This window comes from Pelophylax lessonae (assembly GCF_965119305.1).
Source record: "Pelophylax lessonae genome assembly, chromosome: 3".
NCBI classification, from domain to species: Eukaryota; Metazoa; Chordata; class Amphibia; order Anura; family Ranidae; genus Pelophylax; species Pelophylax lessonae.
Window position 1 is genome coordinate 19,402,354 of NC_138770.1, and position 17,951 is coordinate 19,420,304.

Below are 17,951 nucleotides of genomic sequence, written 5' to 3' on the forward strand. Positions count from 1 at the left end.
GAGACCTGTGTGCCTTGTTGCGCTGTTTTGAGTACTCCACCAACATGGCCAGTGCCGATGACACCGTTCTCAGCTTAACTATCACACTTCTATGCCTCCTTCAAAAAATGATTCGGGCGATGATGGAAGAGGATGTGGCACAGGATGAGGAGGAGGAGGAGGATGAAGAGGTAACATTTCCAAGGCTTTCAATGCAGTCATTCACAAGGGGCTCCAAGGGTGGGTTCCTGCACACACAAACACCAGGGACACAATTGTCCAGCAGGGGCACAGTTCTGGAGGATGAGGAGGAGGAGCTGGAGGAGGAGATGGAACCATGTTCACAGCAGGGTGGCACCCAGGCCAGCTCATGGCCATCACTGGTGCGTGGCTGGGGGGGATACAGAGGACACGGACGATACACCTCCCACAGAGGACAGCCTTTCGTTGCCTCTGGGCAGCCTGGCACACATGAGAGATTACATGCTGCAGTGTCTCCACAACGACCGCCGAGTTGCCCACATTCTAACTTGTGCTGATTACTGGGTGGCCACGCTGCTGGATCCCCGTTACAAGGACAACGTACCGTCCTTAATTCACTCACTGGAGCGCGATCGCAAGATGCGTGAGTACAAGCGCACGCTGGTAGATGCGATGCTGCTGGCATTCCCACCTGACAGCGGGGCCACAGTGGAAGCACAAGGCAGAGGAGGAGGAGGAGAAAGAGGTCGCCAACGCAACCAGGGCACCGCCAGCACCTCAGAAGGCAGGGTTAGCATGGCCGAAATGTGGAAAAGCTTTGTCAGCACGCCACAACAAACAGCAGCACCAGCAGCTCATATGGAACGTCTTAGCAGGAGGCAGCATTTTACCAACATGGTGGAGCACACGCCTACATCTAGTGAATGACGGGTCTGCCCCCTTCAACTTCTGGGTCTCCAAGATGGGCACATGGCCTGAGCTTGCCCTTTACGCCTTGAAGGTGCTGGCGTGCCAGTGTATTATCTGAACGGGTATTTAGCACGGCTGGGGGCGTTATCACAGACAAGAGAGACAATGTGGACAAGCTCACGTTCATTAAAATGAACCAGGCATGGATCCCACGGGACTTTTCCGTACCTTGTGCAGAATAGCGATGGATACCGACCTTACCCAGCCATTGTTCTATTTTTGCTCTTTCTCACTCTTTTGGGGTGTACCCTCATTTAAAATTTCTGAAAAGAAGCAGTGTTGGCTACCTCGTCCTCCTCAGGGCCAGATTAACGTAGGGGCTATTGGAGCTGCAGCTCCATGCAGGCCCCTACCTTTTATATAGGCCCCGGGTTGGCCATATTCACTGTTACTGCTCTTCTGTCACTTGTAAACACAGAAGTCTGGCTTCTATGCTCGCTTCCCCAGGCAGCTCCCTCAGAACCTCCCCACACAGCACGAAGGCCGGACAAGGAGGGACAGTTGCCGATGCATGGATGTGTTTATGGGCTTCAGAGACAGCATCCCATGTTGAATTAGGCATGCATGGCTGCACCCTTCCTCTTCTGGGTGCATGCAAAGGCACGGCCCTTAAGGCCCTTCAAAATCCTCAGCACCAAGCCCATGATGCTCTTAATCCGGCCCTGGTCCTCCTCCACCGCCGCTTCCACCTACACCGCCCATAGGTGTGCGCAGCCTATTGCATTAGGGTGTGCACCCCAAAGTTTAAATACACATGCATGTGTTTGCCTACATGTACATGGCCCCGATACATTACTCTCTCTGCTGGCAAAGAGAAATAGAGCAGGTCCGAGGAAGATCTTTCCCATCTCCTCACTGGCAAACAGAGCGATAATGCTATGTGCCCTAGGTGATTAGGGTGTGCCCAGGTACACCCGGCACACCCTGTGCGCACGCCTATGACACCGCCACATCCACCACCACCTCAACCTCCCTCCTACTCCATATGGGCCTCGTACTTCAGAGATGAAGAACATTGTTTTATTTTTCTGTTTTTTTTTTGTTGTTTTAAGTTATTTCCCTATCCACATTTGTTTGCAGAGCACTTGCCATGCTCTTAACTACGTTTTGCTGCCATTTGCAGCACTCTAGCCCTTTCCATTAGTGTTTTAGAGCCATTTTAGTGCCTGAAAGTTCGGGTCCCCATTGACTTCAATGGGGTTCGGTGTCCGGGAACCCGCCGAACACGGACATCCAGGTGTCCGCTCAACTCTAGTCATATGATCTCCAGACTTCTCAGGAGGAAAACTCTAGATCTGAACACAAATAATATCAAATGCTATTCCCAGAATCCTCCTCCTCTCTGGCCAGGTCTCCATTTATTAAAGCCCCTCTTCAGACTGAGGTATGATTTACCCACACAGGACCCCCACACTACACAGGTAAAAGCTTGTTGCAGGCATTCTAATTTCATTACATACAACACAGGACCAACAGACCCACTTTGCAAGTGAGGATGCCAAGGGTCCTCCTACTTTCCAAGACCATCAGAAAAAAGAGCCAGATGGAGGGACATTGGAGGGTGAAGCTGTGAGGTCAGTACGATGTCATAAGACATATAGACATTGGATAGAGAGACATTTGGATGGGGAGATTTGAGGGGTCTTCTATATGAGGTTCCCATGAAAACCAAATCATTGTTCTTGGGCGTGTCCTACCTCTCCTAAACTGAAGTGTGAACTTTGACCTATATCATACAGAAACCTGTAAGGAATCTGTGAAAGTAATCTCTCATGTGATCAGGTGACGTGCGGAGGAACGGAGTGTAAATAGTAGACACTTTTCTCCAGAGCTCCTAATGGTGGGGATGGATTTTGCTGCATGTTGGTGCCAAGTTTCCTCCCCCCAGGGTCACTGCAGGAGTGGAGAAAAGCTGTGAAAGAGGATATGGAGGAGAGATGAGGAGAGTTGTAGTTGTTTCTGTGGTTTTTATTTGATTTAGGGATGGGAGAAGGGAAGAGTGGGATACTCCAAATTGAACTATTCACAATGGATGAGGACTCCTTTCTGAAGATGCAGCCAGGCTCTAGATCCACCTTGCCACTAGAATAATCAGGATTACATTTCTGTAAGATCACTTGTAAGGAAGACTATCTTCGGAATACCCGCCTACTATCCCCTTTCACTCCACCGACTATCACTCGTCCTCTGACTATCCTACACCGGGGTGGCCCCCTCTCAGGTCAGGCCCCTGGACACAGTCCCCATTACTCACGATACTGTTTTTCGAGGGTCTCCAGTGTCTCAACCCCTTCCAGTCAGCTCTGATAGGCAGACGGAGCCAAAAACTATACTCTCTCACAAGCACCTACCTAGGAGGGTACTACACAAGGAAACAACAGGCAGGACGAGGAATAGAAAGAAGGGGCTCAGAGACAAATGAGAATATTGCTCAGCCAATGGGAGATTATCTCAGCATGACTTACATAATGAAGGAGATGAGTGGGAGGGGAGGTGACCATAGATACATGGAAATTCAGCTGGTTCAGCAGGGATCGGTCACATTTCCATCCATGTGTGGTCACTGCCGGATAAAAGTCACTCCATCAGCGGCTGCAGCCAATAGCTTCATCACTGATCTGTGTATTCTGAGAGTGGAGGAGCGCCCCCCATTGTCAGAATACAATAGTGCAGCGGGGAGGATTTCCCCATCCCCCTTCAATGTGTGGATGGGGGAATTGCTTCAGTTTTTTTTCTCTCAGCCCGCTGGCTGAACGATAAAACTGAACCATGTATGGCCAGCTTTGGAAGGAAGATATATTATTCATCAACTGATCCCCCTGAAGGGGTTAATCTATATATTACCTCCTCTGCTGCCAGATCCAGCAACGTGTCCTCTACCAAAGGGGAATGTCCAGTCTACATCTGACATCACTTCCTGTCTGTACCTGACATCACTTCCTGTCTGTATTCCATAGAGACTTCCTGTCTGGGTAGAAGTGAGATCACCACCATGTGGAGCTCAGAGGAACTGCAGCCCTGAGAAACGTCTGGTAGTGTGAACACGGCCTTGTGCTGTGTGTGTATGTATGTACTGTATATCCTTATAGATGGGTCATCTCCACTCCCACCAAGGGGGAGAGAAATATATTACTTCTCAAGGGGAGACATTTTGGCACCTTTGAATTTGCAGTAAAATTGATTGCAGATTTAGTCATGTAGAACATCTGTTATATGGATACAAAGAACCTCAGCCGAGAGTAAAGGGTGGAAATGGCTCCTGATCCCCAGATTTGGGCAATTATGTCACCAATATAAATGGAAAAAAAACCTGCGCTATGTGTAACAACTCAAATACCTACAAAAATAACTTATACCGGACTGCTGCTGTAACAAAGGTAAGTATTCCCTTTATCAACTAGAAGAGCATTATGTGTCACAGCGCTGTCCTATTGTGTGTGCACATAAATTATCACAAATACACTAAAATATGTGGATACATTCATATATAAAGTGCTAGGGGCTCAAAGTAATATTCTCTGCAGATCTACTGCTTCCACTTTACACCTACTTCATTGACCATGTGGTGTTTATCAATAATCTATGTAAACTGATCCATGTGCAAATTCATATACAACATAAAGTGCTTTATGCTCACGATGCTGTTCCCTGCAGATCCACTGCTTCCACTTTGCACCTACTTCATTATCTTATAATATTTGCTGCTCTATTAATAAAGCTAAAAACCTGTGCAAATTCATGTAATCATACAATATTGTGTACTCAATATAGTGTTACATAGTTACATAGATGGTGATTAGTGATGAGCTGAACACCCCCGGTTCGGTTTGCACCAGAACACCGCGAACAGAGGAAAAGTTTGTTCGAATAAACAAACCCCATTGAAGTCTATGGGACTCGAACCTCGAAAATCAAACGGCCTCCTTTTGAAGGCCGAAATGCAAGTTATTGCCCCAAAAAAGTGTATGGGGGTCCGGGTACTGACATGGGGAACATGTAGCAATGAAAAAAAAGTTTTTAAAAACGATTGTTTTTAAAGGAGCACTGATTTACTGATTTTAATGAGGCTTGAAGTGAAACTATAAAAATGAAAAATTCCTTCAAATATCGTGCCTGGGGGGTCCCCTGAATGTGCCTGTAAAGTAGTGCATCTCTACGATATATGTAGCCTGCTGGAGCTATACTGACATTTCTAAAGCAAAAAATGTCATATACAAATATACATACAAATTTCAAACGCATGTACTTGTCATGCAGGTGCAGAAAAATTGGGCCTTGCTTGTTGATGGTGCCAGAACACCGTAACCCCTCGCAGTTACTCTTGCTGGGTGCAGGAAAGGGAACTGCTGGTAGGAATTACATACAAATTTGAAATCGCATGTGCTATACAAGTGCCAAAAATTGGGCCTTTGCTGTTGGTGGTGCCTGAACACCGTAACCATGTTACACACGTGATGGTGAGGGCGCCCCCTTAGTAGCGCTTCCCCACTCAGCAGAGCAATATGACTCCCAGCTTTTCAGCTACCAGAGTCACAAACATCCTTCACACTCTCCTCACCTCCGATGGCAAAGGAACTGGATCCTCCTCGCTCACTCCTGCAAGTCTGCTGCGCTTTCTGTCAGTCTCCATCCTAGACTCGGCTTCCTCCTCCGACCCCTGTTCCAGCAGGAGCTCCGCCTCTTCATACACACTCAGGGAGGAGAGAAAGGGGAAGGATATACAGTACATACACACACAGCACAAGGCCGTGTTCACACTACCAGACGTTTCCCAGGGCTGTAGTTCCTCTGAGCTCCACAAGGTGGGGATCTCACTTCTACCCAGACAGGAAGTCTCTATGGAATACAGACAGGAAGTGATGTCGGGTACAGACAGGAAGTGATGTCAGATAAAAAAAAAGATTTTCCGGGTGAAAGGTCAGTTGGGAGGAAATAAAGAGAAGCCATTACTGGAAGTGGAAGCAGAGGAGGTAATAAGATCTTATTTTCCATTTACACCCAGTAACCCTCCCCCCGTCATGTCCGTCCTCTTCCTCCATAGTCACTGTGACATCTTTTATCACCAGCAGATGATGATACACACATATATAGTGTGGAAATGTAGAATAACCCCTTTAGGGTCAGAACATTTCCCTACTTACGGGGCCGGAACATTCTCCTCATTCTTATTTCTCGATTACTCTTTTTTTTTTACAGTTGACTTGTATTAGGTGTGGGGGATGGGGGGGGGGGGGTTGTTTTGACATAAAAATAATCGTATTTTGTCCCTCTTTACCAGCAGATCAAAAACTAGCAACAAAGACTTTGTGATCTGTCAAGCCAAAGGTAAGAGACTTCTGGATCAAAAACAACACTAAACTGAATGTTCCTCTGTGTAATCCCACCGAGGTCCATTCTTCCCTCATATTATCCCCCCATACATCCCCATCCTAATATTGTACAACCAGTACATTCCACATCATTCTCTCTCATCAATTATTGGTTTACAGGGAAACCTGTATAGATCACATGACCAATGAGGATGGAGGAGGACCAGAGTCACATGACTGAGAAGATACTAAACCTCACCCTGGAGATCATCTACCTGCTGACCGGAGAGGTGAGGAGGATTCTGGGAGGTCACATGACATCACTCATATCTCTATTAATAAAACACAGACCTGACCAGAGAGGTGAGGAGGATTCTGGGAGGTCACATGACATCACTCTTATCTCTATTAACAAAACACAGACCTGACCGGAGAGGTGAGGAGGATTCTGGGATTCTAACATGATATTCCTATTGGTTCCTCAATACAGAGATTTCCTCTTCTGAAATCAGGTGATCATATGACCATCACAGTGCCTCCATGTGACTCCCTAAACCCTGAGAGACACAACATGCAGAAGATTCTAGAAGTCACCAAGAAGATGATGGAGCTGCTGACAGGAGAGGTGAGCGGTGCTGGGAATTGTTTTTTTTTATTTTTATTGAATTTCCCAAAAATGAAGAAGTTACATCCATTGTATTTCACAACAAAGGTAATGAAGAGGGTATATAGATATTACACCATGAAGAGGGTATATAGGTATTACACCATGAAGAGGGTATATATAGATATTACACCATGAAGAGGGTATATAGATATTACACCATGAAGAGGGTATATAGATATTACACCATGAAGAGGGTATATAGGTATTACACCATGAAGAGAGTGTATAGATATTACACCATGAAGAGGGTATATAGATATTACACCATGAAGAGGGTATATAGATATTATACCATGAAGAGGGTATATAGGTATTACACCATGAAGAGGGTATATAGATATTACACCATGAAGAGGGTATATAGATATTACACCATGAAGAGGGTATATAGATATTACACCATGAAGAGGGTATATAGATATTACACCATGAAGAGGGTATATAGATATTACACCATGAAGAAGGTATATAGATATTACACCATGAAGAGGGTATATAGATATTACACCATGAAGAGGGTATATAGATATTACACCATGAAGAAGGTATATAGATATTACACCATGAAGAGGGTATATAGATATTACCCCATGGAGAGGGTATATAGATATTACACCATGAAGAGAGTGTATAGATATTACACCATGAAGAGGGTATATAGATATTACACCATGAAGAGGGTATATAGATATTATACCATGAAGAGGGTATATAGATATTACACCATGAAGAGGGTATATAGATATTACACCATGAAGAAGGTATATAGATATTACACCATGAAGAGGGTATATATAGATATTACACCATGAAGAGGGTATATAGATATTACACCATGAAGAGGGTATATATAGATATTACACCATGAAGAAGGTATATAGATATTACACCATGAAGAGGGTATATAGATATTACACCATGAAGAGGGTATATAGATATTACACCATGAAGAAGGTATATAGATATTACACCATGAAGAGAGTGTATAGATATTACACCATGAAGAGGGTATATAGATATTACACCATGAAGAGGGTATATAGATATTACACCATGAAGAGGGTATATAGATATTACACCATGAAGAGGGTATATAGATATTACACCATGAAGAGGGTATATAGATATTACACAATGAAGAGGGTATATAGATATTACACCATGAAGAGGGTATATAGATATTACACCATGAAGAGGGTATATAGATATTACACAATGAAGAGGGTATATAGATATTACACCATGAAGAGGGTATATAGATATTACACAATGAAGAGGGTATATAGATATTACACAATGAAGAGGGTATATAGATATTACCCCATGGAGAGGGTATATAGATATTACACCATGAAGAGAGTGTATAGATATTACACCATGAAGAGGGTATATAGATATTACACCATGAAGAGGGTATATAGATATTATACCATGAAGAGGGTATATAGATATTACACCATGAAGAGGGTATATAGGTATTACACCATGAAGAGGGTATATAGATATTACACCATGAAGAGGGTATATATAGATATTACACCATGAAGAAGGTATATAGATATTACACCATGAAGAAGGTATATAGATATTACACCATGAAGAGGGTATATAGATATTACACCATGAAGAGGGTATATAGATATTACACCATGAAGAGGGTATATAGATATTACACCATGAAGAGGGTATATATAGATATTACACCATGAAGAAGGTATATAGATATTACACCATGAAGAGGGTATATAGATATTACACCATGAAGAGGGTATATAGATATTATACCATGAAGAGGGTATATAGATATTACACCATGAAGAGGGTATATAGATATTACACCATGAAGAGGGTATATAGGTATTACACCATGAAGAGGGTATATAGATATTACACCATGAAGAGGGTATATATAGATATTACACCATGAAGAAGGTATATAGATATTACACCATGAAGAGGGTATATAGATATTACACCATGAAGAGGGTATATAGATATTACACCATGAAGAAGGTATATAGATATTACACCATGAAGAGGGTATATAGATATTACACCATGAAGAGGGTATATAGATATTACACCATGAAGAGGGTATATATAGATATTACACCATGAAGAAGGTATATAGATATTACACCATGAAGAGGGTATATAGATATTACACCATGAAGAGGGTATATATAGATATTACACCATGAAGAGGGTATATAGATATTACACCATGAAGAGGGTATATAGATATTACACCATGAAGAGGGTATATAGATATTACACAATGAAGAGGGTATATAGATATTACACCATGAAGAGGGTATATAGATATTACACCATGAAGAGGGTATATAGATATTACACAATGAAGAGGGTATATAGATATTACACCATGAAGAGGGTATATAGATATTACACAATGAAGAGGGTATATAGATATTACACAATGAAGAGGGTATATAGATATTACCCCATGGAGAGGGTATATAGATATTACACCATGAAGAGAGTGTATAGATATTACACCATGAAGAGGGTATATAGATATTACACCATGAAGAGGGTATATAGATATTACACCATGAAGAGGGTATATAGGTATTACACCATGAAGAGGGTATATAGATATTACACCATGAAGAGGGTATATATAGATATTACACCATGAAGAAGGTATATAGATATTACACCATGAAGAGGGTATATAGATATTACACCATGAAGAGGGTATATAGATATTACACCATGAAGAAGGTATATAGATATTACACCATGAAGAAGGTATATAGATATTACACCATGAAGAGGGTATATATAGATATTACACCATGAAGAGGGTATATAGATATTACACCATGAAGAGGGTATATATAGATATTACACCATGAAGAGGGTATATAGATATTACACCATGAAGAGGGTATATAGATATTACACCATGAAGAGGGTATATACTGTAGATAATACTCTTTAGCTTACAATAGACATACAGAATACTTGGACAGTATATGCAGTAAACTGAAATAAGTCAGAGGAACCCTGAAAGCTCTGGATAGAACATGAGCTGTTTGGCTATCTGATGGACATGTCTGGGTTTGGTGGTTGCCAGGAGAACGGTATTTGCCTGACTGCATTGTGCCAAGAAGAGTTGAAGCTGTTATAGCTGCAAAGGGTGGAGCCAACTCAATATTGAACCCTACAGACTAAGACTGGGATGTCATTAAAGTTCATGTGTGTGTAAAGGCAGGCGTCCCAATACTTTTGGCAATATAGTGTAAGTGAAGGTTTTCAGTAACCGGGAGCACCTGGTATAATAGTTTGTAGATGGAGGATATGAGGAGTGGTTGGTGTGGGCCTTGGATTCATATGTGTTTGAATTTGGTTGGGCGGTGTAAAGCTAATGATGGAGAGAGGGTGGAGAAAAATGCTTCCATTGAATATAAGAGGTAAAGAGGTTATTGGGAATACGGAGCTTAGTGTGGAATTCCTCAAAGGGTCTGAGTTTGCTTGTAACCAAATCTACAAAATGACGCAACTATAAGGAGAATTATCTGCAGGACTGTGAAAACAACAGCCAGGTCTATTAAGAGGAAAAGTCTCACACCAGATTATTACCCACAATGTGTTGGATAAGAACAGTCAAGGTAATGAAAAAGCCAACGATACCTCTGCAAAAGGTCCCTGTTCCCGCCCCTTTCTCCAGACACATCACAAGCACATGGCTTATCTGGAGGTCATGGCAACTGAGACCATCCACAAGGGTTCACCTACTGATAATGAAAGGTTCTCCCTCTTATGTAGGAAGGAGACCTTCTGGATTTATAAGTTTGGTTCCTTATCACCATATGGCTTGAATGAGGACTTAGAGATCCATAATATTGTCTAATAATCCTCATATCCCATTAACTTCTTTTTACCACTTTGTGTGTCATAATTGTTGTCTCTAGCAGACATATTAATAGTAATATTTTAATTTTTATTATTTTTTATGATTATAATATTAGTTAGTTCTTAGAATATGCACAATAGTATACAGGCAAATATTCCCCTTTTTATTATTTTCTGATGTTTTGTACATTTGTGATTATACTGTAGAGTTTATATTTGATGGCAACTGACTCAATGGCAGCCATAAGCATTGATGGGTTAAGTGGCATCCAGATCTACATAGCTCCGCCCACTCCCCACCCCTCTATTGGGACACATACAGCTTAAATACTCCAGTTGTCTTTATCCCCGTGACTTCATAAAGCGCATGCACGTGAAACACGTCATCACGGCAACTTTACAAGCTTGCGTTCCATGCTGGGACCCCGAGGCTTCCTCTGGTTCTTCCCAGGGCTTTTGTATTGGCGCCCCTCTATCAGCCCTCACTGCAGTGCTGGATGACCCTTCCATTAATGCCCAGGGATCTTTTGCAGTGGTATTGTTGGCTTTTTCATTAACTTGACTGTTCCAAAATACCACATTGTGGGTAATAAACTATTGTTACCCTTAATAGACCTGGCTGTTGTTTTTACAGTTCTGCAGATAATTCTCCTTCTAGTGACCACTGGGGGCACCTAGCGTGGTAGAAAAAGATAATAGAAAAAGAAAAATACAGTGTGCAACATTTTTTCTATATGGACAACATAAATAGCATAGGGGAGGAGGATTGTTTCAGTGGAGAGGACATGGTGGAGTCAGCTGACCATAATAAAGGGCATGGGTGAGGGGGGTAGATAAGCCAAAATTCTATTTCAGACCAGTGACTGGGGGGGGTGATGGACAGACCAGGACATAAAAGTGTGGAGGTGGGAGGCATAATAATAAATTAACCACTTCCCACCGGAAGGCCGTCATATGACGTCCTGGACTTGAAGTGGTGATATCTGGATGATGGGTGCAGCTGCAGGCATCATCCAGATATCTTTCTTTTCAACCAGCTATTCCCTTACTTGTAAAAGCCATCCTAGCCACTCATGTGCCACTTGATTGATTTTACAGGCAGCGGGAGGGGATGTCCTGCACCTCTCCTGCTGTCCTCCAGTGCCTCTCTTGGCTCTCCCTTGTGATCGGGGAACCAGAACACCGATCCAGCGATGGAATACCATAGAGCTGGCCATAGACTGGATGGTCCCCGGCCATCTCTATGCTCCTGGGAGGCTGAAAGCAACCTCATGACGTAACTTCCGGTGCTGGCAGATGTAAACACTGCCAGTTGTTTATCCTGGAAAGCAGAGATCAATGTACTTTTTTCGTCATGCTTTCCCGGGTAGAGGAGATATCTGGGGTCTACGGGACCCCAGATTTCTCCATAAAGAGGACCTGTCACACCTTATTCCTATTACATGGGATGTGTACATTTCTTGTAATAGGAATTAAAGTTATTCAAAAAGTTAGATTTGGTTTAAAAATAAAAAAAATAATAATAAAGTTATTAAAGCGCTCCTGTCCCCTCGTGCTCGCACGCAAAAGCAAACGCATATGTAGATTGTGCCCGCATATATAAACAATGTTCAGACCACACATGTGAGGCATTGATGCGAACGTTAGAAGGAGAGCAATAATTCTAGCACTAGACCTCATTTGTAACTCTAAACAGGTAACCTGTAAACATTTTTCGAGTGTCGCCTAAATTGATTTTTAAGTACCGTAGTTTTGCTCCATCCCATAAATGTGCGCAATTCTAGAGCATGACACACGTGTTTGATATCTATTTACTCGGCGTAACATCATTTTTTATATTTTACAAAAAATTGGGTTACAGTATCTATGGTTGTAACGGAACCGCCGACCCACACTGTGTTTGTGGTCTTCCATCAGTATACAGCTTCCTTGCAGTCATGAACATGTATACCAGATTTTCCCAGCCGCCCTCATACAAAGCTAGCCAACAACTTGGCTTGTACTGGAATCATTTTATTGAACAGACACACAGAATTTATATGTATACAGCATGGACACATCCCCCTCATGATCAAATTACCACACACAGGTCAGGGGTTGCCTGATTACATTATCATATGCAGATGAAATTGTATACAGAAACAGAATTAACCTGAACTAATTATCTAGCCATCTGGACAGAACAATGTGGGGTCATTAACATTTTAAAAATGGCACAGGCAGACTTAACACAATACACATCCCACCTCAAAACAGACAATAGGACAAGACTGCCAATGACAGTCTGTCTGTCTCCTACATTGAAGTACATGGAATACACATCTACGTATTGCTATGATTATTTAGGAGGTAGACTTCATGGCATCAGGCTATAGGTCTCACAGTGTAAAGTGGGATTAAATCTTCATATCCCTTGAGAGATATTGTTGACAAATATTACTGTCCCACTTGAAGCAATCCAAACCGTTAAGTATCTGTCTTTCACTCCCAGTGATGGTGAGTACCGTCACAATGGTGCTTTTTTATTTTTTTCATTAAAATTCATGAAAGTGTATTTTTTCCAAAGAAATTGTGCTTGAAAAATTGCTGCAACCACCATTTTATTCTCTAGGGTCTTTGCTGAAAATATAAATATATTTTTAATGTTTGGGGGCTCTAAGTAATTTTTTAGCAAATAAATGATGATTTTGACATGTAGGAGAGAAATGCCAGAATTGGCCCGGATGGGAAGTGGTTAACAGGTCGGTGCTCCCAGACCGCCGCTAGATCTCAGCCAAAGCAAAGTGGATTGTGCTATGCGATGGGACTTATGGTGCCATATAAATGTAACAAAGGTACTTTGCAGCAATTTCAGCCGAGAAAGAGGGACTTGGACCGGGAGAGTCTCCAATAGGTACAGCAGTTTGGGGAGGAACCACATTGTGAGGACATTTACCGTGCCTAGCCAGGAGATATTATACAGTAAGCATCCCATTGTTTCAGGGATAAATGTCTTGAAATAAAGAAGGAAGGTTAGCTTAGTATAATGAGGAGAAGGTGTCACATGAATAACGAGGGATTTGAGGGAACAGGTACACTAGTGATACGAGTAAGCGGATTGTAAGGTGCCCAGAGTTGTGGGAGGAATGTTGATACAAAGATCCTCGATCTTAGAAGTATTAATCTTATACCCCAGCAGTGTACTCAGGTAGATGATTGACAATTATTAGTAGTTATAATTTATACACAGCATGTTTGTTACAATGAATGTTTTATTATATATTCAGAGTGGAAACCTCGGGGATGATAATATTGATGTTAAAGAAGAGTATAAAGAGGAGGATGAGGAGTATGGAGTGATGGAGGAGTTTTCAGAAGGACACAAGGATATGATGGAGCCACCTAATACCAGGAACCTACCAGAGAGATGTCCCCGTCCTCTGTATTCCCGGGATTCCACACAGGAAGGTCACACCATCCCTCACTGTTACAAGGTTGGTGCGATGGAGTATCTAGAACATGGACTTGTGGGGATGATGTGAGGATTTTTTATGTGAGCTTATATTTTACAGATGATTTTTCTCTCATTTTCTTTAGGGTGAAGATCTGATAGATATAAAAGTTGAGGTTAAAGCAGAAGAAGAAGAGACGTATGTGAGGGATGATCAGCAGTCTATGGAGGAGGATGGAATAACGGGGACATTTATAGAGGACACTCCTACAGAGATCAGCACAGGTGGGTCATTAACACTAAATACATTCCTCCACTTATACTGATCACTGATTGGTCCAGAGTGCCCAGGTCTAGCAAGATCTCTGACAGCAGATTTCTCAGATTTACTTGCTCTGTTATTTGCTGGCTGTGCCGGGTGGAGGGATATGTCTGTATAGTCTCAGAACCACTTTACTGAGTGCAGTCTCAGGAGATGGGAGGCAGCGGTGTGGGACCTCTGCAACTTGTCTCATGTAAACATTTAACCTTCCACTGATTACTGAATACCAATATTATGAGTCCTGAATAGTGATGGACCGAACACCCCCCCTGTTCGGTTCGCACCAGAACATCTCCAACAGGGAAAAAGTTTTAGCGAACATGCCAACTGTAATAAACTCTATGGGATATGAACATGAAAAATCAAAAGTTCTCATTTTAAAGGCTTATATGAAAGTTATTGCTAGAAAAAGTATATGGGGGTCTGGGTACTGCCCTGGGGGACATGTATCAATGCAAATTTTTGTTTTTAAATTATTGTTTTTACAGGAGCAGTGATTTTAATGAGGCTTAAAGTTAAACAATAAAAATAAAAAATGTCCTTAAATATCGTGCCTGGGGGGGTCCCCTTAATGTGCCTGTAAAATGGCACATCTGTACGATATATGGAGCCTGCTGAAGCAATACTGACATTTCTAAAGGAAAAAATGTAATTTAAACTTGCTTGTGGCTGTAATGTATCATCGACTCCCGGCAATTCAGTTTTAAGGGGAAACCCATGCCAAAATTTAAAAAAAAAACGGTGTGAGGCCCCCCCAAAATCCATACCAGACTTTTATCCGAGCATGTAGCCTGGCAGGCCAGGAAAGAGGGAGGGGACGAGCAAGCGCCGCCCCCCCCCCCCCTCCTGAACTATACCAGGCCACATGCCCTCAACATGTTGATGGGGACAAGGGCCTCTTCCCGACAACTATGGGCTGTAGTTGTCTGCGGGTGGGGGGCTTATCAGAATCTGGAAGCCCCCTTTAACATGGGGGCCACCAGATCCTGCCCCCCCCATGTGAATGGGTATCGGGTACATCGTACCCCTACCCATTCACCAAAAAAGTGTACAAAAAAATAAACACAAAAGACAATTTTTGACAAGTCCTTTTTTCAAAGAAAAAAATAAAAAAAATAGTGTCCCCCAATGTAAATCCATCCTCAATCACGGTGCCCGCCTTACCTGAAAAATAGAAAAAATTAAGACACTTCTGCCTCTACAGAGGTGTCCCACCGAATTACGCTCTTGAGCTTTAACAACTCTTTTATAGGCAAGGGGTACAAATGGGTAGGGGTACGATGTACCCGATACCCATTCACATGGGGGGGGCGGAATCTGGGGGCCCCCTTGTCAAAGGGGCCTTCCAGATTCTGATAAGCCCCCACCTGCAGACCCCCACAATCACAGCCCAGGGTTGTCGGGAAGAGGCCCTTGTCCCCATCAACATGAGGACAAGGTGCTTTGGGGGCACCCATGTTGAGGGCAAGCGGCCTGGTGTGGTTAAGGAGGGGGGGTGCTCGCTCGTCCCTCCCCCCCATCCTGGCCTGCCAGGCTGCATGCTCAGATAAGGGTCTGGTATGGATTTTGTGGGGACCCCATGCCGTTTTTTTTTTTTTTTTTATTTCTGTCATAGCGTTCCCTTTAATCACTTAAAAACAGGGCACTTTCACCCCCTTCCTGCCCAGACCAATTTTCAGTTTTCAGTGCTCATTGGCGTCTATTAGAAATTATGGTCAGCTTGGCATGGCACTGCTCACGAACTATAAGTGACAGGGACACAAAACTTGGGGAGCACCAAGAGGGGACCCAGGACTACAACATATCTATACATTTTAAAAGAGGGGTATTACCTGAACACTACACTGACTGCACTAAATTAACTCAATTAGCTGTCCACTAACTACCTGCCTAACCTCTATTATCACACACTATACACGGCTGCCGTGTAAGCAGCAGCACTATAAAGTATGGGCCGTGAGCATAGCCCTTGAGCCATGATTGGCTAAAGGCACTCTGCCTTTGGCCAAGTATGGCTTTGACAGGAGATTGTGCTGTGATTGGCCAAAGCATACAGGTCAGGTACATGCTTTGGACAATCATAAGCACTTAATGTACTGCAATCGCACAGTGCATTATGGGGCGCTCATCGGCAGGAAAACTTGCCGAACATGCGAACACCCGATGTTCGAGTCGAACTTACGTTTGACTCAAATGTCCAGCCCATCCCTAGTCCTGAACTTTACACTATATAATTTATATTGTAAATTAAATACTCCTGACCCCTGCACTATATACTCTATATTGTATATTACATACTCCTGACCCCTGCACTATATACTCTGTTGTACATTAAATACTCCCGACCCCTGCACTATATACTCTATGTTGTACATTACATACTCCTGACCCCTTCACTATATACTCTATGTTTTACATTACATACTCCTGACCCCTGCACTATATACTATATGTTGTACATTACAGACTCCTGCACTATATACTCTATGTTGTACATTACATAATCCTGACACATGCACTATATACTCTATGTTGTACATCACATACTCCTGACTCCTGCACTATATACTTTATAGTCTTACCTTGTTTATCCTATATATTAAGTTCATTACATAGGCTTTACTTCTTTTGCTCCCATTTTCTACCAGCTGGATGTTTTATATCTGATGATTTGATTGGAGGACAGACTTTTACATGGTGATAATAATTTGATAACATCCTCAATCTTTGGAACTTTAAACAGAAAGTGATAATGAGGGAGGAGTCAGTAACCCAATGATGGTGGTCTTCAGGATCAGTCCAGTCTTCATCTTGGTTGTTCTCCCCCCATCCTCACTCTCTGACCTCTGGTGGGGCTCATCCCTGCTGTTATTCATGACTAAATCATGAACTAAATAAGGAAGTGCAGGACTTCTTGTGTTGGGAAGATGGCAATGAGTGACAGAGGGGGAGGGGACACTCGTCCTATAATCCCCTCATCACTGTCACTCCTATAAAAGACAGTTCTCGTTGTTTCCTCACTCTCTGACTAAGGTCCATGAATAAAGAAATGAACTGGTAGGAGATCAGAGGCCCATTTACTAGTTACCTTGTGGGGGGAATTGTAAGATCCTCAGAGACAAAGCTGTCTGGTGTGGGCGGAGTCCTGGTTTAGGGGAACCAATCTCCTGATGTCTAGTAATAATCTTTGTATTTCTATTTTAGTAGATGGACGGGAGATGAGGAAAACCTCAGAGGATTGTCTCACTTTGTCTCCAGACTGTAAAGTAGAAGATGAGGACATCACACAGTATAGTCCAGGAGAAAACCCGGCTACCTCAAATGTCCATCCGGCACCACACAGTGTAGATGGACCATCGTATTCCTCTTATCCTGAGGAACCTCAGACTATGAGGGACAGTGCCGGACCAT

The 17,951-nt window shown here is 42.8% G+C and overlaps 2 protein-coding genes across 2 annotated transcripts in view; both read left to right on the forward strand.

Annotated features, from left to right (window-relative positions):
• The window catches only part of LOC309550239 (uncharacterized protein), a gene marked incomplete at both ends in the record, with an annotated part of 1,760,330 nt that overhangs the window by 1,377,478 nt on the left and 364,901 nt on the right, over positions 1-17,951 (forward strand).
• Positions 6,426-17,951, forward strand: part of LOC309548816 (uncharacterized protein) — a 530,695-nt gene continuing 519,169 nt past the window's right edge. Inside the window, exon 1 of the mRNA XM_082248754.1 lies at positions 6,426-6,529. The gene's annotated coding sequence lies outside the window, so the exon portion shown is untranslated. The remainder of the gene's footprint in view (positions 6,530-17,951) is intronic.